At 46.3% G+C, this 19,136-nt stretch overlaps 12 non-coding genes across 12 annotated transcripts; all 12 read left to right on the top strand.

Annotated features, from left to right (window-relative positions):
* The first annotated feature begins 1,005 nt into the window (after positions 1-1,005).
* On the top strand, positions 1,006-1,196 carry LOC142267219 (U2 spliceosomal RNA). Its single transcript, XR_012733151.1, has one exon. It is a non-coding gene; the product is annotated as a U2 spliceosomal RNA (small nuclear RNA).
* A 1,387-nt stretch (positions 1,197-2,583) lies between these two features.
* LOC142267218 (U2 spliceosomal RNA) lies at positions 2,584-2,774 on the top strand. The gene has a single exon (XR_012733150.1). It is a non-coding gene; the product is annotated as a U2 spliceosomal RNA (small nuclear RNA).
* A 1,387-nt stretch (positions 2,775-4,161) lies between these two features.
* LOC142267217 (U2 spliceosomal RNA) lies at positions 4,162-4,352 on the top strand. Its single transcript, XR_012733149.1, has one exon. It is a non-coding gene; the product is annotated as a U2 spliceosomal RNA (small nuclear RNA).
* Positions 4,353-5,739: 1,387 nt separating this feature from the next.
* LOC142267216 (U2 spliceosomal RNA) lies at positions 5,740-5,930 on the top strand. The gene has a single exon (XR_012733148.1). It is a non-coding gene; the product is annotated as a U2 spliceosomal RNA (small nuclear RNA).
* A 1,387-nt stretch (positions 5,931-7,317) lies between these two features.
* LOC142267215 (U2 spliceosomal RNA) lies at positions 7,318-7,508 on the top strand. Its single transcript, XR_012733147.1, has one exon. It is a non-coding gene; the product is annotated as a U2 spliceosomal RNA (small nuclear RNA).
* Positions 7,509-8,895: 1,387 nt separating this feature from the next.
* On the top strand, positions 8,896-9,086 carry LOC142267213 (U2 spliceosomal RNA). Its single transcript, XR_012733145.1, has one exon. It is a non-coding gene; the product is annotated as a U2 spliceosomal RNA (small nuclear RNA).
* Positions 9,087-10,473: 1,387 nt separating this feature from the next.
* LOC142267212 (U2 spliceosomal RNA) lies at positions 10,474-10,664 on the top strand. The gene has a single exon (XR_012733144.1). It is a non-coding gene; the product is annotated as a U2 spliceosomal RNA (small nuclear RNA).
* Positions 10,665-12,051: 1,387 nt separating this feature from the next.
* Positions 12,052-12,242, top strand: LOC142267211 (U2 spliceosomal RNA). The gene has a single exon (XR_012733143.1). It is a non-coding gene; the product is annotated as a U2 spliceosomal RNA (small nuclear RNA).
* A 1,387-nt stretch (positions 12,243-13,629) lies between these two features.
* On the top strand, positions 13,630-13,820 carry LOC142267209 (U2 spliceosomal RNA). The gene has a single exon (XR_012733142.1). It is a non-coding gene; the product is annotated as a U2 spliceosomal RNA (small nuclear RNA).
* Positions 13,821-15,217: 1,397 nt separating this feature from the next.
* LOC142267208 (U2 spliceosomal RNA) lies at positions 15,218-15,408 on the top strand. Its single transcript, XR_012733141.1, has one exon. It is a non-coding gene; the product is annotated as a U2 spliceosomal RNA (small nuclear RNA).
* Positions 15,409-16,795: 1,387 nt separating this feature from the next.
* Positions 16,796-16,986, top strand: LOC142267207 (U2 spliceosomal RNA). Its single transcript, XR_012733140.1, has one exon. It is a non-coding gene; the product is annotated as a U2 spliceosomal RNA (small nuclear RNA).
* A 1,388-nt stretch (positions 16,987-18,374) lies between these two features.
* On the top strand, positions 18,375-18,565 carry LOC142267206 (U2 spliceosomal RNA). The gene has a single exon (XR_012733139.1). It is a non-coding gene; the product is annotated as a U2 spliceosomal RNA (small nuclear RNA).
* Positions 18,566-19,136: the final 571 nt, after the last annotated feature.

The following is a 19,136-nucleotide window of genomic DNA, read 5'->3' as shown; positions in this document are numbered from 1 at the left end:
CTGTTTATTCCTATCATGCATTGGTTTTTGGGGTTTTCTTTGAGTAATGATGATCTCTTTAGTAGTCTGTTGGCGCCCTCTCCTGGAGGAATAGTTTGCTTGCTCTTGGACATTCTAAAAGAGAGGTCATGATAGACATTGAGCTTCTGAGCTCAATTGGGGACAGTCATGGGTGATGAATGTTTGCAACCTACTGCGAAGCCTCATACCGCAATATAAGGAACGTCAAATACTAAGAAAGGGCGGCCTATGAAAGAATTACTACTTTCAATAAGTACACTTAAACGGCTAATTGGGAATAGAAAAACTGTAAAAAGCCCTCTGAGAAAGCCCCCCTCTAACCTTTGATAGTAAGCTTTTCTGTAGTCTGCCTGTTGATGTATTTTCCGTTTGAACTGTGCACAACATGAAGAGACGGAACACTGGCGGCTTGTCACAATGCCCCCCGATGACATCACAATAGCGCTGCTGCCTAGAAAACAAGCTGCGCAGAAGAAGTTGTTCTTTGGGTGGGAGGGTGGGCTAGTGGAAGGAGGGGGCAATCTCTTTTTTTCCCGGGTGGTAGGGGGATGACAGGAGAAGGGAAGCGGGTGGTGAGAAAGGTACAGAGGGCAGGGTTTGGGGGCTGGGAAGGAAAGGGAAAAGATTAGGGTTTGGGGATGATGAAAGGGCTTTCTACGGGTAAGGATGGCAAAGGGTGGCAGTGACGGAAAGTCAGGCAACCTGTCCTGTCCGTCTTTTTGTATCGTGAATTGGAAAGACTGCAAGGGGGAGGGGAGTTGCTTGCGCCCTAAAGGAGGAGTTATTCAGATTCATTGCAGTGGGCGGCGGCTGCAAAACGCACCATTCTTCTTGTTTTGGCTCTGCAAAGCAGCCTTTTCAAGGGTTGGCTTGGGTGACAAAATGTCTTGTGTAGGCGTGGGTTTGTCTCCCTCTCGCTCTCTCTCCCTAAGATGTGTCCGGCATAGGCCAGGGTGCCACTCGAGGCCCAAACCAATTCTGGTTATCGCTTCTCGGCCTTTTGGCTAAGATCAAGTGTAGTATCTGTTCTTATCAGTTTAATATCTGATACGTCCCCTATCTGGGGACCATATATTAAATGGATTTTTAGAACAGGGAGATGGAAAAAGAGCTTGCTCTGTCCACTCCACGCATTGACCTGGTATTGCAGTACCTCCAGGAACGGTGCACCCCTTCTTAACCCAGTTTCCAAAAGCAGAACTCAATTCACCTGATTCATATTAGCCCGATTTAATGAATTGGAAGAAAGCATACGTCTTCATATGCACCTCAATTTGGCCCATTCACTTTTCACACTTCCTCCTTTTGTTTTTTATCTTTCACACTTTTGACTTTCTTTATTCATCCAAATAGCAAACTCATCACCACTCAACCTGACCAACTCGGCTATGTCCCCGTGCTGCAGTTCTCTGTCTTATCTAGATCATTTGCAATTGAATGGAATAGATCCCTTTTGGACAAAGTGGATTCACCTGCTGCTGCAGTGACCACAGGTGTGATAACATCTAGAATTGGCATCTGGTGCGATCTCTCCGCTTCCACTCCAAAGAAAGTTACCTGTTTATTCCTATCATGCATTGGTTTTTGGGGTTTTCTTTGAGTAATGATGATCTCTTTAGTAGTCTGTTGGCGCCCTCTCCTGGAGGAATAGTTTGCTTGCTCTTGGACATTCTAAAAGAGAGGTCATGATAGACATTGAGCTTCTGAGCTCAATTGGGGACAGTCATGGGTGATGAATGTTTGCAACCTACTGCGAAGCCTCATACCGCAATATAAGGAACGTCAAATACTAAGAAAGGGCGGCCTATGAAAGAATTACTACTTTCAATAAGTACACTTAAACGGCTAATTGGGAATAGAAAAACTGTAAAAAGCCCTCTGAGAAAGCCCCCCTCTAACCTTTGATAGTAAGCTTTTCTGTAGTCTGCCTGTTGATGTATTTTCCGTTTGAACTGTGCACAACATGAAGAGACGGAACACTGGCGGCTTGTCACAATGCCCCCCGATGACATCACAATAGCGCTGCTGCCTAGAAAACAAGCTGCGCAGAAGAAGTTGTTCTTTGGGTGGGAGGGTGGGCTAGTGGAAGGAGGGGGCAATCTCTTTTTTTCCCGGGTGGTAGGGGGATGACAGGAGAAGGGAAGCGGGTGGTGAGAAAGGTACAGAGGGCAGGGTTTGGGGGCTGGGAAGGAAAGGGAAAAGATTAGGGTTTGGGGATGATGAAAGGGCTTTCTACGGGTAAGGATGGCAAAGGGTGGCAGTGACGGAAAGTCAGGCAACCTGTCCTGTCCGTCTTTTTGTATCGTGAATTGGAAAGACTGCAAGGGGGAGGGGAGTTGCTTGCGCCCTAAAGGAGGAGTTATTCAGATTCATTGCAGTGGGCGGCGGCTGCAAAACGCACCATTCTTCTTGTTTTGGCTCTGCAAAGCAGCCTTTTCAAGGGTTGGCTTGGGTGACAAAATGTCTTGTGTAGGCGTGGGTTTGTCTCCCTCTCGCTCTCTCTCCCTAAGATGTGTCCGGCATAGGCCAGGGTGCCACTCGAGGCCCAAACCAATTCTGGTTATCGCTTCTCGGCCTTTTGGCTAAGATCAAGTGTAGTATCTGTTCTTATCAGTTTAATATCTGATACGTCCCCTATCTGGGGACCATATATTAAATGGATTTTTAGAACAGGGAGATGGAAAAAGAGCTTGCTCTGTCCACTCCACGCATTGACCTGGTATTGCAGTACCTCCAGGAACGGTGCACCCCTTCTTAACCCAGTTTCCAAAAGCAGAACTCAATTCACCTGATTCATATTAGCCCGATTTAATGAATTGGAAGAAAGCATACGTCTTCATATGCACCTCAATTTGGCCCATTCACTTTTCACACTTCCTCCTTTTGTTTTTTATCTTTCACACTTTTGACTTTCTTTATTCATCCAAATAGCAAACTCATCACCACTCAACCTGACCAACTCGGCTATGTCCCCGTGCTGCAGTTCTCTGTCTTATCTAGATCATTTGCAATTGAATGGAATAGATCCCTTTTGGACAAAGTGGATTCACCTGCTGCTGCAGTGACCACAGGTGTGATAACATCTAGAATTGGCATCTGGTGCGATCTCTCCGCTTCCACTCCAAAGAAAGTTACCTGTTTATTCCTATCATGCATTGGTTTTTGGGGTTTTCTTTGAGTAATGATGATCTCTTTAGTAGTCTGTTGGCGCCCTCTCCTGGAGGAATAGTTTGCTTGCTCTTGGACATTCTAAAAGAGAGGTCATGATAGACATTGAGCTTCTGAGCTCAATTGGGGACAGTCATGGGTGATGAATGTTTGCAACCTACTGCGAAGCCTCATACCGCAATATAAGGAACGTCAAATACTAAGAAAGGGCGGCCTATGAAAGAATTACTACTTTCAATAAGTACACTTAAACGGCTAATTGGGAATAGAAAAACTGTAAAAAGCCCTCTGAGAAAGCCCCCCTCTAACCTTTGATAGTAAGCTTTTCTGTAGTCTGCCTGTTGATGTATTTTCCGTTTGAACTGTGCACAACATGAAGAGACGGAACACTGGCGGCTTGTCACAATGCCCCCCGATGACATCACAATAGCGCTGCTGCCTAGAAAACAAGCTGCGCAGAAGAAGTTGTTCTTTGGGTGGGAGGGTGGGCTAGTGGAAGGAGGGGGCAATCTCTTTTTTTCCCGGGTGGTAGGGGGATGACAGGAGAAGGGAAGCGGGTGGTGAGAAAGGTACAGAGGGCAGGGTTTGGGGGCTGGGAAGGAAAGGGAAAAGATTAGGGTTTGGGGATGATGAAAGGGCTTTCTACGGGTAAGGATGGCAAAGGGTGGCAGTGACGGAAAGTCAGGCAACCTGTCCTGTCCGTCTTTTTGTATCGTGAATTGGAAAGACTGCAAGGGGGAGGGGAGTTGCTTGCGCCCTAAAGGAGGAGTTATTCAGATTCATTGCAGTGGGCGGCGGCTGCAAAACGCACCATTCTTCTTGTTTTGGCTCTGCAAAGCAGCCTTTTCAAGGGTTGGCTTGGGTGACAAAATGTCTTGTGTAGGCGTGGGTTTGTCTCCCTCTCGCTCTCTCTCCCTAAGATGTGTCCGGCATAGGCCAGGGTGCCACTCGAGGCCCAAACCAATTCTGGTTATCGCTTCTCGGCCTTTTGGCTAAGATCAAGTGTAGTATCTGTTCTTATCAGTTTAATATCTGATACGTCCCCTATCTGGGGACCATATATTAAATGGATTTTTAGAACAGGGAGATGGAAAAAGAGCTTGCTCTGTCCACTCCACGCATTGACCTGGTATTGCAGTACCTCCAGGAACGGTGCACCCCTTCTTAACCCAGTTTCCAAAAGCAGAACTCAATTCACCTGATTCATATTAGCCCGATTTAATGAATTGGAAGAAAGCATACGTCTTCATATGCACCTCAATTTGGCCCATTCACTTTTCACACTTCCTCCTTTTGTTTTTTATCTTTCACACTTTTGACTTTCTTTATTCATCCAAATAGCAAACTCATCACCACTCAACCTGACCAACTCGGCTATGTCCCCGTGCTGCAGTTCTCTGTCTTATCTAGATCATTTGCAATTGAATGGAATAGATCCCTTTTGGACAAAGTGGATTCACCTGCTGCTGCAGTGACCACAGGTGTGATAACATCTAGAATTGGCATCTGGTGCGATCTCTCCGCTTCCACTCCAAAGAAAGTTACCTGTTTATTCCTATCATGCATTGGTTTTTGGGGTTTTCTTTGAGTAATGATGATCTCTTTAGTAGTCTGTTGGCGCCCTCTCCTGGAGGAATAGTTTGCTTGCTCTTGGACATTCTAAAAGAGAGGTCATGATAGACATTGAGCTTCTGAGCTCAATTGGGGACAGTCATGGGTGATGAATGTTTGCAACCTACTGCGAAGCCTCATACCGCAATATAAGGAACGTCAAATACTAAGAAAGGGCGGCCTATGAAAGAATTACTACTTTCAATAAGTACACTTAAACGGCTAATTGGGAATAGAAAAACTGTAAAAAGCCCTCTGAGAAAGCCCCCCTCTAACCTTTGATAGTAAGCTTTTCTGTAGTCTGCCTGTTGATGTATTTTCCGTTTGAACTGTGCACAACATGAAGAGACGGAACACTGGCGGCTTGTCACAATGCCCCCCGATGACATCACAATAGCGCTGCTGCCTAGAAAACAAGCTGCGCAGAAGAAGTTGTTCTTTGGGTGGGAGGGTGGGCTAGTGGAAGGAGGGGGCAATCTCTTTTTTTCCCGGGTGGTAGGGGGATGACAGGAGAAGGGAAGCGGGTGGTGAGAAAGGTACAGAGGGCAGGGTTTGGGGGCTGGGAAGGAAAGGGAAAAGATTAGGGTTTGGGGATGATGAAAGGGCTTTCTACGGGTAAGGATGGCAAAGGGTGGCAGTGACGGAAAGTCAGGCAACCTGTCCTGTCCGTCTTTTTGTATCGTGAATTGGAAAGACTGCAAGGGGGAGGGGAGTTGCTTGCGCCCTAAAGGAGGAGTTATTCAGATTCATTGCAGTGGGCGGCGGCTGCAAAACGCACCATTCTTCTTGTTTTGGCTCTGCAAAGCAGCCTTTTCAAGGGTTGGCTTGGGTGACAAAATGTCTTGTGTAGGCGTGGGTTTGTCTCCCTCTCGCTCTCTCTCCCTAAGATGTGTCCGGCATAGGCCAGGGTGCCACTCGAGGCCCAAACCAATTCTGGTTATCGCTTCTCGGCCTTTTGGCTAAGATCAAGTGTAGTATCTGTTCTTATCAGTTTAATATCTGATACGTCCCCTATCTGGGGACCATATATTAAATGGATTTTTAGAACAGGGAGATGGAAAAAGAGCTTGCTCTGTCCACTCCACGCATTGACCTGGTATTGCAGTACCTCCAGGAACGGTGCACCCCTTCTTAACCCAGTTTCCAAAAGCAGAACTCAATTCACCTGATTCATATTAGCCCGATTTAATGAATTGGAAGAAAGCATACGTCTTCATATGCACCTCAATTTGGCCCATTCACTTTTCACACTTCCTCCTTTTGTTTTTTATCTTTCACACTTTTGACTTTCTTTATTCATCCAAATAGCAAACTCATCACCACTCAACCTGACCAACTCGGCTATGTCCCCGTGCTGCAGTTCTCTGTCTTATCTAGATCATTTGCAATTGAATGGAATAGATCCCTTTTGGACAAAGTGGATTCACCTGCTGCTGCAGTGACCACAGGTGTGATAACATCTAGAATTGGCATCTGGTGCGATCTCTCCGCTTCCACTCCAAAGAAAGTTACCTGTTTATTCCTATCATGCATTGGTTTTTGGGGTTTTCTTTGAGTAATGATGATCTCTTTAGTAGTCTGTTGGCGCCCTCTCCTGGAGGAATAGTTTGCTTGCTCTTGGACATTCTAAAAGAGAGGTCATGATAGACATTGAGCTTCTGAGCTCAATTGGGGACAGTCATGGGTGATGAATGTTTGCAACCTACTGCGAAGCCTCATACCGCAATATAAGGAACGTCAAATACTAAGAAAGGGCGGCCTATGAAAGAATTACTACTTTCAATAAGTACACTTAAACGGCTAATTGGGAATAGAAAAACTGTAAAAAGCCCTCTGAGAAAGCCCCCCTCTAACCTTTGATAGTAAGCTTTTCTGTAGTCTGCCTGTTGATGTATTTTCCGTTTGAACTGTGCACAACATGAAGAGACGGAACACTGGCGGCTTGTCACAATGCCCCCCGATGACATCACAATAGCGCTGCTGCCTAGAAAACAAGCTGCGCAGAAGAAGTTGTTCTTTGGGTGGGAGGGTGGGCTAGTGGAAGGAGGGGGCAATCTCTTTTTTTCCCGGGTGGTAGGGGGATGACAGGAGAAGGGAAGCGGGTGGTGAGAAAGGTACAGAGGGCAGGGTTTGGGGGCTGGGAAGGAAAGGGAAAAGATTAGGGTTTGGGGATGATGAAAGGGCTTTCTACGGGTAAGGATGGCAAAGGGTGGCAGTGACGGAAAGTCAGGCAACCTGTCCTGTCCGTCTTTTTGTATCGTGAATTGGAAAGACTGCAAGGGGGAGGGGAGTTGCTTGCGCCCTAAAGGAGGAGTTATTCAGATTCATTGCAGTGGGCGGCGGCTGCAAAACGCACCATTCTTCTTGTTTTGGCTCTGCAAAGCAGCCTTTTCAAGGGTTGGCTTGGGTGACAAAATGTCTTGTGTAGGCGTGGGTTTGTCTCCCTCTCGCTCTCTCTCCCTAAGATGTGTCCGGCATAGGCCAGGGTGCCACTCGAGGCCCAAACCAATTCTGGTTATCGCTTCTCGGCCTTTTGGCTAAGATCAAGTGTAGTATCTGTTCTTATCAGTTTAATATCTGATACGTCCCCTATCTGGGGACCATATATTAAATGGATTTTTAGAACAGGGAGATGGAAAAAGAGCTTGCTCTGTCCACTCCACGCATTGACCTGGTATTGCAGTACCTCCAGGAACGGTGCACCCCTTCTTAACCCAGTTTCCAAAAGCAGAACTCAATTCACCTGATTCATATTAGCCCGATTTAATGAATTGGAAGAAAGCATACGTCTTCATATGCACCTCAATTTGGCCCATTCACTTTTCACACTTCCTCCTTTTGTTTTTTATCTTTCACACTTTTGACTTTCTTTATTCATCCAAATAGCAAACTCATCACCACTCAACCTGACCAACTCGGCTATGTCCCCGTGCTGCAGTTCTCTGTCTTATCTAGATCATTTGCAATTGAATGGAATAGATCCCTTTTGGACAAAGTGGATTCACCTGCTGCTGCAGTGACCACAGGTGTGATAACATCTAGAATTGGCATCTGGTGCGATCTCTCCGCTTCCACTCCAAAGAAAGTTACCTGTTTATTCCTATCATGCATTGGTTTTTGGGGTTTTCTTTGAGTAATGATGATCTCTTTAGTAGTCTGTTGGCGCCCTCTCCTGGAGGAATAGTTTGCTTGCTCTTGGACATTCTAAAAGAGAGGTCATGATAGACATTGAGCTTCTGAGCTCAATTGGGGACAGTCATGGGTGATGAATGTTTGCAACCTACTGCGAAGCCTCATACCGCAATATAAGGAACGTCAAATACTAAGAAAGGGCGGCCTATGAAAGAATTACTACTTTCAATAAGTACACTTAAACGGCTAATTGGGAATAGAAAAACTGTAAAAAGCCCTCTGAGAAAGCCCCCCTCTAACCTTTGATAGTAAGCTTTTCTGTAGTCTGCCTGTTGATGTATTTTCCGTTTGAACTGTGCACAACATGAAGAGACGGAACACTGGCGGCTTGTCACAATGCCCCCCGATGACATCACAATAGCGCTGCTGCCTAGAAAACAAGCTGCGCAGAAGAAGTTGTTCTTTGGGTGGGAGGGTGGGCTAGTGGAAGGAGGGGGCAATCTCTTTTTTTCCCGGGTGGTAGGGGGATGACAGGAGAAGGGAAGCGGGTGGTGAGAAAGGTACAGAGGGCAGGGTTTGGGGGCTGGGAAGGAAAGGGAAAAGATTAGGGTTTGGGGATGATGAAAGGGCTTTCTACGGGTAAGGATGGCAAAGGGTGGCAGTGACGGAAAGTCAGGCAACCTGTCCTGTCCGTCTTTTTGTATCGTGAATTGGAAAGACTGCAAGGGGGAGGGGAGTTGCTTGCGCCCTAAAGGAGGAGTTATTCAGATTCATTGCAGTGGGCGGCGGCTGCAAAACGCACCATTCTTCTTGTTTTGGCTCTGCAAAGCAGCCTTTTCAAGGGTTGGCTTGGGTGACAAAATGTCTTGTGTAGGCGTGGGTTTGTCTCCCTCTCGCTCTCTCTCCCTAAGATGTGTCCGGCATAGGCCAGGGTGCCACTCGAGGCCCAAACCAATTCTGGTTATCGCTTCTCGGCCTTTTGGCTAAGATCAAGTGTAGTATCTGTTCTTATCAGTTTAATATCTGATACGTCCCCTATCTGGGGACCATATATTAAATGGATTTTTAGAACAGGGAGATGGAAAAAGAGCTTGCTCTGTCCACTCCACGCATTGACCTGGTATTGCAGTACCTCCAGGAACGGTGCACCCCTTCTTAACCCAGTTTCCAAAAGCAGAACTCAATTCACCTGATTCATATTAGCCCGATTTAATGAATTGGAAGAAAGCATACGTCTTCATATGCACCTCAATTTGGCCCATTCACTTTTCACACTTCCTCCTTTTGTTTTTTATCTTTCACACTTTTGACTTTCTTTATTCATCCAAATAGCAAACTCATCACCACTCAACCTGACCAACTCGGCTATGTCCCCGTGCTGCAGTTCTCTGTCTTATCTAGATCATTTGCAATTGAATGGAATAGATCCCTTTTGGACAAAGTGGATTCACCTGCTGCTGCAGTGACCACAGGTGTGATAACATCTAGAATTGGCATCTGGTGCGATCTCTCCGCTTCCACTCCAAAGAAAGTTACCTGTTTATTCCTATCATGCATTGGTTTTTGGGGTTTTCTTTGAGTAATGATGATCTCTTTAGTAGTCTGTTGGCGCCCTCTCCTGGAGGAATAGTTTGCTTGCTCTTGGACATTCTAAAAGAGAGGTCATGATAGACATTGAGCTTCTGAGCTCAATTGGGGACAGTCATGGGTGATGAATGTTTGCAACCTACTGCGAAGCCTCATACCGCAATATAAGGAACGTCAAATACTAAGAAAGGGCGGCCTATGAAAGAATTACTACTTTCAATAAGTACACTTAAACGGCTAATTGGGAATAGAAAAACTGTAAAAAGCCCTCTGAGAAAGCCCCCCTCTAACCTTTGATAGTAAGCTTTTCTGTAGTCTGCCTGTTGATGTATTTTCCGTTTGAACTGTGCACAACATGAAGAGACGGAACACTGGCGGCTTGTCACAATGCCCCCCGATGACATCACAATAGCGCTGCTGCCTAGAAAACAAGCTGCGCAGAAGAAGTTGTTCTTTGGGTGGGAGGGTGGGCTAGTGGAAGGAGGGGGCAATCTCTTTTTTTCCCGGGTGGTAGGGGGATGACAGGAGAAGGGAAGCGGGTGGTGAGAAAGGTACAGAGGGCAGGGTTTGGGGGCTGGGAAGGAAAGGGAAAAGATTAGGGTTTGGGGATGATGAAAGGGCTTTCTACGGGTAAGGATGGCAAAGGGTGGCAGTGACGGAAAGTCAGGCAACCTGTCCTGTCCGTCTTTTTGTATCGTGAATTGGAAAGACTGCAAGGGGGAGGGGAGTTGCTTGCGCCCTAAAGGAGGAGTTATTCAGATTCATTGCAGTGGGCGGCGGCTGCAAAACGCACCATTCTTCTTGTTTTGGCTCTGCAAAGCAGCCTTTTCAAGGGTTGGCTTGGGTGACAAAATGTCTTGTGTAGGCGTGGGTTTGTCTCCCTCTCGCTCTCTCTCCCTAAGATGTGTCCGGCATAGGCCAGGGTGCCACTCGAGGCCCAAACCAATTCTGGTTATCGCTTCTCGGCCTTTTGGCTAAGATCAAGTGTAGTATCTGTTCTTATCAGTTTAATATCTGATACGTCCCCTATCTGGGGACCATATATTAAATGGATTTTTAGAACAGGGAGATGGAAAAAGAGCTTGCTCTGTCCACTCCACGCATTGACCTGGTATTGCAGTACCTCCAGGAACGGTGCACCCCTTCTTAACCCAGTTTCCAAAAGCAGAACTCAATTCACCTGATTCATATTAGCCCGATTTAATGAATTGGAAGAAAGCATACGTCTTCATATGCACCTCAATTTGGCCCATTCACTTTTCACACTTCCTCCTTTTGTTTTTTATCTTTCACACTTTTGACTTTCTTTATTCATCCAAATAGCAAACTCATCACCACTCAACCTGACCAACTCGGCTATGTCCCCGTGCTGCAGTTCTCTGTCTTATCTAGATCATTTGCAATTGAATGGAATAGATCCCTTTTGGACAAAGTGGATTCACCTGCTGCTGCAGTGACCACAGGTGTGATAACATCTAGAATTGGCATCTGGTGCGATCTCTCCGCTTCCACTCCAAAGAAAGTTACCTGTTTATTCCTATCATGCATTGGTTTTTGGGGTTTTCTTTGAGTAATGATGATCTCTTTAGTAGTCTGTTGGCGCCCTCTCCTGGAGGAATAGTTTGCTTGCTCTTGGACATTCTAAAAGAGAGGTCATGATAGACATTGAGCTTCTGAGCTCAATTGGGGACAGTCATGGGTGATGAATGTTTGCAACCTACTGCGAAGCCTCATACCGCAATATAAGGAACGTCAAATACTAAGAAAGGGCGGCCTATGAAAGAATTACTACTTTCAATAAGTACACTTAAACGGCTAATTGGGAATAGAAAAACTGTAAAAAGCCCTCTGAGAAAGCCCCCCTCTAACCTTTGATAGTAAGCTTTTCTGTAGTCTGCCTGTTGATGTATTTTCCGTTTGAACTGTGCACAACATGAAGAGACGGAACACTGGCGGCTTGTCACAATGCCCCCCGATGACATCACAATAGCGCTGCTGCCTAGAAAACAAGCTGCGCAGAAGAAGTTGTTCTTTGGGTGGGAGGGTGGGCTAGTGGAAGGAGGGGGCAATCTCTTTTTTTCCCGGGTGGTAGGGGGATGACAGGAGAAGGGAAGCGGGTGGTGAGAAAGGTACAGAGGGCAGGGTTTGGGGGCTGGGAAGGAAAGGGAAAAGATTAGGGTTTGGGGATGATGAAAGGGCTTTCTACGGGTAAGGATGGCAAAGGGTGGCAGTGACGGAAAGTCAGGCAACCTGTCCTGTCCGTCTTTTTGTATCGTGAATTGGAAAGACTGCAAGGGGGAGGGGAGTTGCTTGCGCCCTAAAGGAGGAGTTATTCAGATTCATTGCAGTGGGCGGCGGCTGCAAAACGCACCATTCTTCTTGTTTTGGCTCTGCAAAGCAGCCTTTTCAAGGGTTGGCTTGGGTGACAAAATGTCTTGTGTAGGCGTGGGTTTGTCTCCCTCTCGCTCTCTCTCCCTAAGATGTGTCCGGCATAGGCCAGGGTGCCACTCGAGGCCCAAACCAATTCTGGTTATCGCTTCTCGGCCTTTTGGCTAAGATCAAGTGTAGTATCTGTTCTTATCAGTTTAATATCTGATACGTCCCCTATCTGGGGACCATATATTAAATGGATTTTTAGAACAGGGAGATGGAAAAAGAGCTTGCTCTGTCCACTCCACGCATTGACCTGGTATTGCAGTACCTCCAGGAACGGTGCACCCCTTCTTAACCCAGTTTCCAAAAGCAGAACTCAATTCACCTGATTCATATTAGCCCGATTTAATGAATTGGAAGAAAGCATACGTCTTCATATGCACCTCAATTTGGCCCATTCACTTTTCACACTTCCTCCTTTTGTTTTTTATCTTTCACACTTTTGACTTTCTTTATTCATCCAAATAGCAAACTCATCACCACTCAACCTGACCAACTCGGCTATGTCCCCGTGCTGCAGTTCTCTGTCTTATCTAGATCATTTGCAATTGAATGGAATAGATCCCTTTTGGACAAAGTGGATTCACCTGCTGCTGCAGTGACCACAGGTGTGATAACATCTAGAATTGGCATCTGGTGCGATCTCTCCGCTTCCACTCCAAAGAAAGTTACCTGTTTATTCCTATCATGCATTGGTTTTTGGGGTTTTCTTTGAGTAATGATGATCTCTTTAGTAGTCTGTTGGCGCCCTCTCCTGGAGGAATAGTTTGCTTGCTCTTGGACATTCTAAAAGAGAGGTCATGATAGACATTGAGCTTCTGAGCTCAATTGGGGACAGTCATGGGTGATGAATGTTTGCAACCTACTGCGAAGCCTCATACCGCAATATAAGGAACGTCAAATACTAAGAAAGGGCGGCCTATGAAAGAATTACTACTTTCAATAAGTACACTTAAACGGCTAATTGGGAATAGAAAAACTGTAAAAAGCCCTCTGAGAAAGCCCCCCTCTAACCTTTGATAGTAAGCTTTTCTGTAGTCTGCCTGTTGATGTATTTTCCGTTTGAACTGTGCACAACATGAAGAGACGGAACACTGGCGGCTTGTCACAATGCCCCCCGATGACATCACAATAGCGCTGCTGCCTAGAAAACAAGCTGCGCAGAAGAAGTTGTTCTTTGGGTGGGAGGGTGGGCTAGTGGAAGGAGGGGGCAATCTCTTTTTTTCCCGGGTGGTAGGGGGATGACAGGAGAAGGGAAGCGGGTGGTGAGAAAGGTACAGAGGGCAGGGTTTGGGGGCTGGGAAGGAAAGGGAAAAGATTAGGGTTTGGGGATGATGAAAGGGCTTTCTACGGGTAAGGATGGCAAAGGGTGGCAGTGACGGAAAGTCAGGCAACCTGTCCTGTCCGTCTTTTTGTATCGTGAATTGGAAAGACTGCAAGGGGGAGGGGAGTTGCTTGCGCCCTAAAGGAGGAGTTATTCAGATTCATTGCAGTGGGCGGCGGCTGCAAAACGCACCATTCTTCTTGTTTTGGCTCTGCAAAGCAGCCTTTTCAAGGGTTGGCTTGGGTGACAAAATGTCTTGTGTAGGCGTGGGTTTGTCTCCCTCTCGCTCTCTCTCCCTAAGATGTGTCCGGCATAGGCCAGGGTGCCACTCGAGGCCCAAACCAATTCTGGTTATCGCTTCTCGGCCTTTTGGCTAAGATCAAGTGTAGTATCTGTTCTTATCAGTTTAATATCTGATACGTCCCCTATCTGGGGACCATATATTAAATGGATTTTTAGAACAGGGAGATGGAAAAAGAGCTTGCTCTGTCCACTCCACGCATTGACCTGGTATTGCAGTACCTCCAGGAACGGTGCACCCCTTCTTAACCCAGTTTCCAAAAGCAGAACTCAATTCACCTGATTCATATTAGCCCGATTTAATGAATTGGAAGAAAGCATACGTCTTCATATGCACCTCAATTTGGCCCATTCACTTTTCACACTTCCTCCTTTTGTTTTTTATCTTTCACACTTTTGACTTTCTTTATTCATCCAAATAGCAAACTCATCACCACTCAACCTGACCAACTCGGCTATGTCCCCGTGCTGCAGTTCTCTGTCTTATCTAGATCATTTGCAATTGAATGGAATAGATCCCTTTTGGACAAAGTGGATTCACCTGCTGCTGCAGTGACCACAGGTGTGATAACATCTAGAATTGGCATCTGGTGCGATCTCTCCGCTTCCACTCCAAAGAAAGTTACCTGTTTATTCCTATCATGCATTGGTTTTTGGGGTTTTCTTTGGTTTTCTTTGAGTAATGATGATCTCTTTAGTAGTCTGTTGGCGCCCTCTCCTGGAGGAATAGTTTGCTTGCTCTTGGACATTCTAAAAGAGAGGTCATGATAGACATTGAGCTTCTGAGCTCAATTGGGGACAGTCATGGGTGATGAATGTTTGCAACCTACTGCGAAGCCTCATACCGCAATATAAGGAACGTCAAATACTAAGAAAGGGCGGCCTATGAAAGAATTACTACTTTCAATAAGTACACTTAAACGGCTAATTGGGAATAGAAAAACTGTAAAAAGCCCTCTGAGAAAGCCCCCCTCTAACCTTTGATAGTAAGCTTTTCTGTAGTCTGCCTGTTGATGTATTTTCCGTTTGAACTGTGCACAACATGAAGAGACGGAACACTGGCGGCTTGTCACAATGCCCCCCGATGACATCACAATAGCGCTGCTGCCTAGAAAACAAGCTGCGCAGAAGAAGTTGTTCTTTGGGTGGGAGGGTGGGCTAGTGGAAGGAGGGGGCAATCTCTTTTTTTCCCGGGTGGTAGGGGGATGACAGGAGAAGGGAAGCGGGTGGTGAGAAAGGTACAGAGGGCAGGGTTTGGGGGCTGGGAAGGAAAGGGAAAAGATTAGGGTTTGGGGATGATGAAAGGGCTTTCTACGGGTAAGGATGGCAAAGGGTGGCAGTGACGGAAAGTCAGGCAACCTGTCCTGTCCGTCTTTTTGTATCGTGAATTGGAAAGACTGCAAGGGGGAGGGGAGTTGCTTGCGCCCTAAAGGAGGAGTTATTCAGATTCATTGCAGTGGGCGGCGGCTGCAAAACGCACCATTCTTCTTGTTTTGGCTCTGCAAAGCAGCCTTTTCAAGGGTTGGCTTGGGTGACAAAATGTCTTGTGTAGGCGTGGGTTTGTCTCCCTCTCGCTCTCTCTCCCTAAGATGTGTCCGGCATAGGCCAGGGTGCCACTCGAGGCCCAAACCAATTCTGGTTATCGCTTCTCGGCCTTTTGGCTAAGATCAAGTGTAGTATCTGTTCTTATCAGTTTAATATCTGATACGTCCCCTATCTGGGGACCATATATTAAATGGATTTTTAGAACAGGGAGATGGAAAAAGAGCTTGCTCTGTCCACTCCACGCATTGACCTGGTATTGCAGTACCTCCAGGAACGGTGCACCCCTTCTTAACCCAGTTTCCAAAAGCAGAACTCAATTCACCTGATTCATATTAGCCCGATTTAATGAATTGGAAGAAAGCATACGTCTTCATATGCACCTCAATTTGGCCCATTCACTTTTCACACTTCCTCCTTTTGTTTTTTATCTTTCACACTTTTGACTTTCTTTATTCATCCAAATAGCAAACTCATCACCACTCAACCTGACCAACTCGGCTATGTCCCCGTGCTGCAGTTCTCTGTCTTATCTAGATCATTTGCAATTGAATGGAATAGATCCCTTTTGGACAAAGTGGATTCACCTGCTGCTGCAGTGACCACAGGTGTGATAACATCTAGAATTGGCATCTGGTGCGATCTCTCCGCTTCCACTCCAAAGAAAGTTACCTGTTTATTCCTATCATGCATTGGTTTTTGGGGTTTTCTTTGAGTAATGATGATCTCTTTAGTAGTCTGTTGGCGCCCTCTCCTGGAGGAATAGTTTGCTTGCTCTTGGACATTCTAAAAGAGAGGTCATGATAGACATTGAGCTTCTGAGCTCAATTGGGGACAGTCATGGGTGATGAATGTTTGCAACCTACTGCGAAGCCTCATACCGCAATATAAGGAACGTCAAATACTAAGAAAGGGCGGCCTATGAAAGAATTACTACTTTCAATAAGTACACTTAAACGGCTAATTGGGAATAGAAAAACTGTAAAAAGCCCTCTGAGAAAGCCCCCCTCTAACCTTTGATAGTAAGCTTTTCTGTAGTCTGCCTGTTGATGTATTTTCCGTTTGAACTGTGCACAACATGAAGAGACGGAACACTGGCGGCTTGTCACAATGCCCCCCGATGACATCACAATAGCGCTGCTGCCTAGAAAACAAGCTGCGCAGAAGAAGTTGTTCTTTGGGTGGGAGGGTGGGCTAGTGGAAGGAGGGGGCAATCTCTTTTTTTCCCGGGTGGTAGGGGGATGACAGGAGAAGGGAAGCGGGTGGTGAGAAAGGTACAGAGGGCAGGGTTTGGGGGCTGGGAAGGAAAGGGAAAAGATTAGGGTTTGGGGATGATGAAAGGGCTTTCTACGGGTAAGGATGGCAAAGGGTGGCAGTGACGGAAAGTCAGGCAACCTGTCCTGTCCGTCTTTTTGTATCGTGAATTGGAAAGACTGCAAGGGGGAGGGGAGTTGCTTGCGCCCTAAAGGAGGAGTTATTCAGATTCATTGCAGTGGGCGGCGGCTGCAAAACGCACCATTCTTCTTGTTTTGGCTCTGCAAAGCAGCCTTTTCAAGGGTTGGCTTGGGTGACAAAATGTCTTGTGTAGGCGTGGGTTTGTCTCCCTCTCGCTCTCTCTCCCTAAGATGTGTCCGGCATAGGCCAGGGTGCCACTCGAGGCCCAAACCAATTCTGGTTATCGCTTCTCGGCCTTTTGGCTAAGATCAAGTGTAGTATCTGTTCTTATCAGTTTAATATCTGATACGTCCCCTATCTGGGGACCATATATTAAATGGATTTTTAGAACAGGGAGATGGAAAAAGAGCTTGCTCTGTCCACTCCACGCATTGACCTGGTATTGCAGTACCTCCAGGAACGGTGCACCCCTTCTTAACCCAGTTTCCAAAAGCAGAACTCAATTCACCTGATTCATATTAGCCCGATTTAATGAATTGGAAGAAAGCATACGTCTTCATATGCACCTCAATTTGGCCCATTCACTTTTCACACTTCCTCCTTTTGTTTTTTATCTTTCACACTTTTGACTTTCTTTATTCATCCAAATAGCAAACTCATCACCACTCAACCTGACCAACTCGGCTATGTCCCCGTGCTGCAGTTCTCTGTCTTATCTAGATCATTTGCAATTGAATGGAATAGATCCCTTTTGGACAAAGTGGATTCACCTGCTGCTGCAGTGACCACAGGTGGTGATAACATCTAGAATTGGCATCTGGTGCGATCTCTCCGCTTCCACTCCAAAGAAAGTTACCTGTTTATTCCTATCATGCATTGGTTTTTGGGGTTTTCTTTGAGTAATGATGATCTCTTTAGTAGTCTGTTGGCGCCCTCTCCTGGAGGAATAGTTTGCTTGCTCTTGGACATTCTAAAAGAGAGGTCATGATAGACATTGAGCTTCTGAGCTCAATTGGGGACAGTCATGGGTGATGAATGTTTGCAACCTACTGCGAAGCCTCATACCGCAATATAAGGAACGTCAAATACTAAGAAAGGGCGGCCTATGAAAGAATTACTACTTTCAATAAGTACACTTAAACGGCTAATTGGGAATAGAAAAACTGTAAAAAGCCCTCTGAGAAAGCCCCCCTCTAACCTTTGATAGTAAGCTTTTCTGTAGTCTGCCTGTTGATGTATTTTCCGTTTGAACTGTGCACAACATGAAGAGACGGAACACTGGCGGCTTGTCACAATGCCCCCCGATGACATCACAATAGCGCTGCTGCCTAGAAAACAAGCTGCGCAGAAGAAGTTGTTCTTTGGGTGGGAGGGTGGGCTAGTGGAAGGAGGGGGCAATCTCTTTTTTTCCCGGGTGGTAGGGGGATGACAGGAGAAGGGAAGCGGGTGGTGAGAAAGGTACAGAGGGCAGGGTTTGGGGGCTGGGAAGGAAAGGGAAAAGATTAGGGTTTGGGGATGATGAAAGGGCTTTCTACGGGTAAGGATGGCAAAGGGTGGCAGTGACGGAAAGTCAGGCAACCTGTCCTGTCCGTCTTTTTGTATCGTGAATTGGAAAGACTGCAAGGGGGAGGGGAGTTGCTTGCGCCCTAAAGGAGGAGTTATTCAGATTCATTGCAGTGGGCGGCGGCTGCAAAACGCACCATTCTTCTTGTTTTGGCTCTGCAAAGCAGCCTTTTCAAGGGTTGGCTTGGGTGACAAAATGTCTTGTGTAGGCGTGGGTTTGTCTCCCTCTCGCTCTCTCTCCCTAAGATGTGTCCGGCATAGGCCAGGGTGCCACTCGAGGCCCAAACCAATTCTGGTTATCGCTTCTCGGCCTTTTGGCTAAGATCAAGTGTAGTATCTGTTCTTATCAGTTTAATATCTGATACGTCCCCTATCTGGGGACCATATATTAAATGGATTTTTAGAACAGGGAGATGGAAAAAGAGCTTGCTCTGTCCACTCCACGCATTGACCTGGTATTGCAGTACCTCCAGGAACGGTGCACCCCTTCTTAACCCAGTTTCCAAAAGCAGAACTCAATTCACCTGATTCATATTAGCCCGATTTAATGAATTGGAAGAAAGCATACGTCTTCATATGCACCTCAATTTGGCCCATTCACTTTTCACACTTCCTCCTTTTGTTTTTTATCTTTCACACTTTTGACTTTCTTTATTCATCCAAATAGCAAACTCATCACCACTCAACCTGACCAACTCGGCTATGTCCCCGTGCTGCAGTTCTCTGTCTTATCTAGATCATTTGCAATTGAATGGAATAGATCCCTTTTGGACAAAGTGGATTCACCTGCTGCTGCAGTGACCACAGGTGTGATAACATCTAGAATTGGCATCTGGTGCGATCTCTCCGCTTCCACTCCAAAGAAAGTTACCTGTTTATTCCTATCATGCATTGGTTTTTGGGGTTTTCTTTGAGTAATGATGATCTCTTTAGTAGTCTGTTGGCGCCCTCTCCTGGAGGAATAGTTTGCTTGCTCTTGGACATTCTAAAAGAGAGGTCATGATAGACATTGAGCTTCTGAGCTCAATTGGGGACAGTCATGGGTGATGAATGTTTGCAA

The sequence above is a fragment of the Anomaloglossus baeobatrachus genome, unplaced genomic scaffold (assembly GCF_048569485.1).
Source record: "Anomaloglossus baeobatrachus isolate aAnoBae1 unplaced genomic scaffold, aAnoBae1.hap1 Scaffold_2936, whole genome shotgun sequence".
NCBI lineage: Eukaryota > Metazoa > Chordata > Amphibia > Anura > Aromobatidae > Anomaloglossus > Anomaloglossus baeobatrachus.
Note: the sequence above shows the minus strand (reverse complement) of the source record. Positions and strands in the feature narration are given on the sequence as shown.